The sequence below is a fragment of the Thamnophis sirtalis genome, unplaced genomic scaffold (assembly GCF_051295495.1).
Source record: "Thamnophis sirtalis isolate CommonGarterSnake01/CBP01778 unplaced genomic scaffold, rThaSir2_p1.2 scaffold_13, whole genome shotgun sequence".
NCBI lineage: Eukaryota > Metazoa > Chordata > Lepidosauria > Squamata > Natricidae > Thamnophis > Thamnophis sirtalis.
Window position 1 is genome coordinate 17,452,785 of NW_028261393.1, and position 6,000 is coordinate 17,458,784.

General features: G+C 47.1%; 1 protein-coding gene across 5 annotated transcripts in view; it reads left to right on the forward strand.

Annotated features, from left to right (window-relative positions):
* The window catches only part of AHDC1 (AT-hook DNA binding motif containing 1), a 276,021-nt gene extending 272,278 nt beyond the window's left edge, over positions 1 to 3,743 (forward strand). For all 5 annotated transcript variants that reach the window (XR_015698381.1, XR_015698382.1, XR_015698383.1 and 2 more), the window contains one exon: positions 2,156 to 3,743. The gene's annotated coding sequence lies outside the window, so the exon portion shown is untranslated. The remainder of the gene's footprint in view (positions 1 to 2,155) is intronic.
* Positions 3,744 to 6,000: the final 2,257 nt, after the last annotated feature.

Here is a 6,000-nt window from a genome sequence, read left to right on the forward strand (position 1 = left end):
GGTCTATTGTCTTCGGTGCATTTTAGGGCCATGCAAAATTTCAATTTGGGGATTTCGTTTGAACCCACTGTGATCAATCATCTGAACGGAATTGACTTTCCAAATCAGACTGGAAAGTTAAAATGACCTGGAGGCCTCTGAATCACTCAGATACTGCAGAAAAGCTTTTGTGCATGTGAAAAAGAAACTCTCCCTCCCTCTCATATCGATTGTGAATATTGAGCCAGTTTGATTTTGCAAGTCGTATTGATGAGGAATATTGAGCCCAGCTTGATTTTTCAAGTTGATTTGGACTTAAATTAATCCATGTACCTCCCTTTACCATTTATAGACAGAGGAGTGCACTTCAACGCTTATAGGTAAAACTTCAGAAGGCATTGAGAGTCGTTGTTGTTAGTTGCAAAGTTGTGTCGCGACCCCATGGACAACGTTCCTCCGGGACTTCCTGTCCTTTACTATCCTCTGGAGTCCATTTACGCTCACACCAACTGCTTCGGTGACTCCATTCAGCCACCTCATTCTCTGTCGTCCCCTTCTTCTTTCGCCCTCCATCGTTCCCAGCATGAGGCTCTTCTCCAGTGAGTCCTTCCTTCTCATTAGGTGGCTAAAGCATTTGAGTTTCCTCTTCAGGATCTGGCCTTCTAAAGAGCAGTCAGGGTTGATCTCCTCTAGGACTGACTGGTTTGATCGCCTTGCAGTCCAAGGGACTCGCAGGAGTCTTCTCCAGCATCAGCGTTCAAAGGCCTCCATTCTTTGGCTCTCAGCCTTCCTTCTGGTCCAGCCTTCACAGCCATCCATTGCAACTGGGAAAACCATAGCCTTGACTGTATGCACTTTTGTTGTTAGGGTGAGGTCTCTGCTTTTTAGTCTGCTGTCTAGATTTGCCCTAGCTTTCCTCCCCAGGAAAGAACAATGAGAGTCATTGTTCCAGGCTATTTTGCTTCAACCCAACACTATCCAATTGCTAGTTGAGGTCTAACCCCTTGGAGAAGGTTGTCTTAGATCAGCAACTTAACCTCCTTACTCCACCTCAACCAATTTGGCAGTCAGCAAGCTACATTGCAGATGTACACATGGAAGGCATATAAAGCCAAGCACATAAGACAAGCCGATAAACCTTGTGAATTAACCCAGCATCATGAGTTGCAGAACTTCTAATGCAGTGTTTCTCAACCTCGGTGACTTTAAGTCTTGTGGACTTCAACTCCCAGAATCCCCCAGCCAGCTGTGCCTCTGTAAAATGTTGGAGAACTGTGACTAAGTAGGAACACCAGGAATAACCGTGCAGATACCAAGATTTTGAACCATAGATAGGAGGAACACAGGCTGCAGGCAGTGTACTCTAGAGCAGTGTTTCTCAGCTTCTTTAAGACGTGTGGACTTCGACTCCCAGAAAGAAGCATGGCTGTTTGGGGAATTCTGGGAGTTGAAGTCCACACGTCTTAAAGCAACTGAGGTTGAGAAACACTGCTCTAGAGTAAGGGTCAGCAACCTTAAGCATTCAGAGCCACAAAGGTCCTAAATGGAAGCCCCGCGTTCAATTCTGGAAGTCCAGCTCCCCCATCATACAAGTCTTCTCCTAGTACGGCGTCCTTTTTCTTCTCCTGACCAGAAGTCTGGTTCCACCACCATAGAGTCTCCTCCTAGCGTGGCATCCTTTTTCCTCTACCTGTCCTAACCGAAAGCCCTATCAATTGTGGAGCCGACCGGCCACAGGGAGCCGCAGCAGAAGGATGAAAAAGCCACATGCGGCTCCAGAGCCACAGGTTGCTGATCCCTGCTCTGGAGAGTGTTTCTTAACCTTGGCCACTTGAAGACGTGGGTGAACTCCTCGCTGGGAAGTGCTGGGAGTCAGAAGTCCACACATCTTCAGTTGACCAAGGTTGAGAAGAAGCTTTGCTCTTTTGAGATCATCTTTTGATTGCCCACCGTTGTTTATGAGATGAACAGCCATACAAATGCTTTAAACTAAGTAAATAAATCCAAAGCCACTTTGCATTTCAACTCTAATTTGAAAAAGGACATTTCTGTTATTTTCCACGATCTGTGTCCCTTATTTGCATTATCCAGTTGTGGTTCTTCTCCCTTAGGCTGATCTCCAGCTACTACCTGCCTCCACTTTGCACTTGGTAAACTTTCTTTTTTCTGTTCTCAGTTTCTGTTACCCAAAGGAAGAAGATCCCTGTCTTCTCACCACCCTTGTTATAAGCATGCAACACACCGGCTCCTTGTGACCTGTTACTTTGTTGGAATGGGATGGGAGACGAGAGATCTACCAGCGAAGATCACCACCACCACCACCGACCAAGAGATTCCAGCAAGACCACGGAAGACTTGCATCGCCTTTTGGGGCACTCTCCCCACACTACTCTCTGTGTGGCCCCCGCTCCTCTGTTACTGCTCCTCTCTGCCCCCTTAGTGCCAGATGGATCTGACTGGGAGAAGCTCGCAAGCATGTCTTCTCCATCGGAAGGAAGGAGGGGAGGGAGGGTTGAGGGAAACGGGCCTTTTCTATCTGCACAAAACCAGCAATTGTAAATACTTTTCAAAAATGTAAAAAGAAAAGAAAAAATTACAAAAGAGCAAACACCACCAAGATGTATCCTCCCATTCATACACACACGCACACACACACATACATTCAAAATCTGAAATGTTTTGAAGACAAATAATAATAATAATAATAATGGAGAAGAAGAAGGAAAAAAAAAAAGGCGGCCAGAGAGTCAAAGCAGGAGAGAAGCTAATTGTGTCGGATATGCACTGAGAAATCTTATTTGCAGATTGACAAAAAAAAAAAAAGTAACAAGAACCTATTTATTGTATATAATGTTTTATTATAAATCGTGAATTGTATATTGCATCTGTACATCTGCTGTGGTTTTGTGATGTGCAAATTTCAGCATGGGTTTCTCATTGAGGTTTTCAGTTCCTTTTTCTATTGTTTGGGGGGGGGAGTTTTGAGGAAAAACAAATATTTTGTTTTGGGTTGTTTTTGTTTTGTTTTGGCAGGACACACCCAAAGACCCAAGTTTGTATTAAAAAAAAAACTAGGGAAAAAAAAAATAGACAAGCTAATAAATACACCCTTTCGTTGAGGAAGGGGAGGGGGGAGAGGGAGGGAAGGGAGCGAAGTTTTCTGAGTTCTCATTGGCCACCTGGAAGCCCAAATGAGTATCAAGTATTCCTTCCTCCGCGTGCGCCCTTTTATGCCAGTGCTGAGCTCAGGGTGTGTGCGTGTGCGCATGCGTGCGACTCTCCCCCTTTCTCCCCCTCCCCCTTCTCCCCACCCGCCTTTTGTCCTGCTCTCTAAATTCCCTCCTTTTCCTGTTTTGGGAAAAAAAAAAAACTTCCGTACAGCTTTGTGGATCGTGCAGAAAAAAAAAAAGAAAAGAAAAAAAATATCACCCCATCCTGTGTTTTGTCCATTTGTGCATCTAAATATACCAGCCCTTGGTAGTTGCTTGGAGACGAACAGACTCCAAACCCTCCGGATTGGCACCATCTGAGCCGCCGCCGCCGCTGCTGCTGCTTGCTTGATTGATTCCTCTCCCTGGCCAAAAAAATCGTCTTCGTCCACCCCCCGAATTCCCCCCCTCCCACCACTACTCCTCTTCCCCCCCCCCACCTCCTCCTTCTTTTACTGCTCCCTCTCCCGCACCCCAATTGGTCTTTTTGTGTATTTAGGAAGGAATTTTTAATAGACACTTTTTTATATTAAAAGAAACCTATATATTGAGTGACGAGGTTGCCTCGTGTGCTTCTGTTGGCCGTTGGAATGGATGCTGCTTGGGGTGGGCGGGGGGAAATCGCGGGGAGGGGCGGGGGGAAATCGCGGGGAGGGGCGGGGGGGGAGAAGGAGGAAAGACTGCTTGGCAGCGACGGCTTCGTGGGGCCGCGACGGGGTGGGGGCTGCTCTTGGCTGCGCCCCGCAACAACTTCCCGGGGGATGGAAGCCGAGCTGCTCCACGCTGGCCATCCGGAAGACCGAAAGCGGTTGAGTTCGCCCCACGCGAGAACCAGCCAGGTGGGAATGCAGCCACGAGGGGCGTCCTTCACTGATCCCGGCGCACGTGGGGATAAAAGGGTAGCCGGGACCGAGAGTTGGGCTGCTTGCAAGCCGACACCCCCCCCCCCAAAAAAAAGCACAACCTCTTTTCCTGCGTCCCCGTCACGCTCCTGCTCCAAAGCATCTCATAGACTAGAAGAGAGAATGGAATGGGAATATAGAATAGAAAAGAGAATAGAGGAGAGAAGAAAGAATATAGAATAGAGAATGGAATGGCAATATAGAATAGAAAAGAGAATAGAGGAGAGAAGAAAGAATATAGAATAGAGAATGGAATGGCAATATAGAATAGAAAAGAGAATAGAGGAGAGAAGAAAGAATATAGAATAGAATAGAGAATGGAATGGCAATATAGAATAGAAAAGAGAATAGAGGAGAGAAGAAAGAATATAGAATAGAAGAGAGAATGGAATGGGAATATAGAATAGAGAAGAGAAGAAAGAGAATAGAGAATAGATTGGAATAACAGAGTTGGAAGGTACTTGGAGGTCTTCTAGTCCAACCCCCCTGCCTAGGCAGGAAACCCTACACTACTTCAGACAAATAATTGTCTGAATGGTTCCATTAGCAAAGCGTTGGCTGGTTTTCTCCCCCTTTCCTTTTTTCTTCTTCTTTCCCTCGGTCTCTCCACTCAAGTTTGGCGAGGCGGATGAGATTTTATTTATCTTGGGCTGCGGCTCAAAAGGCGAACGCCTTCTTCCGACGGCGCTGCCTCCGGCTGCCGGACGAACTAGCCTTTGCCAAAAACCGCCGCCCAGCCAAAGGGAAAGCCAAGGGCGCTGCCCCATAGCCACGCTTCCCCCCGCCCCACTCCCACTCCCCGCTCTCGCAACCTTCCACGCGAGAGGCTTCTGGGCACGCGCCAACGCGGCTTGGATCCGAAGCCGAGTGACTCTCTTTTCCCCCGCTGCAACTTTCTGCTACTGCCTGAAGAAAGCCCGTTAGGGAATTGCAGGGGGTCGGCGGTGGGTGGGAGGGGAGTTGCTTTCAAATGCTTTCGAGATCAGACTGAGGCTCGCCCATCAGATTAACAGAGTTGGAAGGGACCTTATAGGTCATCTAGTCCAACCCCTCCCTCAAGCAGAAGATCCTACATCAGAGGTCTTCAAACTTGGCAACTTTAAGACTTGTGGACTTCAATTCCCAGAATTCTCCAGCCAGCTGGCTGGTTAATTCTGGGAGTTGAAGTCCACAAGTCTTAAAGTTGCCAAATTTGGGGACCCCTGCCCTACCTCATTTCTGACAAAGGGCAGTCCAAGCTCTTCTTGAAAGTCTCCAGTGATGAAGGGGTCATTCCTGTCCCCTCCCCATCCCGGGAGAGGTGGCAGCTGTTAGTTTACACACAGAGCACAACCAAATTCTTCCACATCCCTGAACTCCACGCATTCCTTCATCTTTCTCACTGGCCGCCAGAAAAAGTGCTCAGGTGGGTGTGGTGCAGTGGGGTTGGGTGGGGGTTAGACTAGAGGCGTTAACACTCAGCTATGCTGACCCAAATGACTCAATCCTGGCTGTATTCACACAACATGCTTAACCTGATTACGGATTTAACTCTATTTGGAGGAGTTTATTCAATGCACCAAACTATAAAGTCTCTTTTGCACAACATGCAAAGCTGTAAAAAAAACAAAAACAAAACAGTAACTTAATTCAGGATGTTGGTGGCAGGTTTGCAACTGACCTGCTTAAGTGCACTGCAAGAATCTCTGGTTTCTTCCCCAGCACCCCCTAAAATGTGACACGGAACCCAGAACCAGCCAGAGTGGAATACAGTCCTTATCTTAAAGCAGTGGTGGTTCAATGGCACTGAATGTTGCATAAATGTTTCAAACTTTAAAAAAAAAACCACTTTTTCTAGGCTTTATCCCAGGGAGAAAATGCTGCTGATTGTCCCACTACTCTTTCAGTGATAGCAATAGGACTATGATATC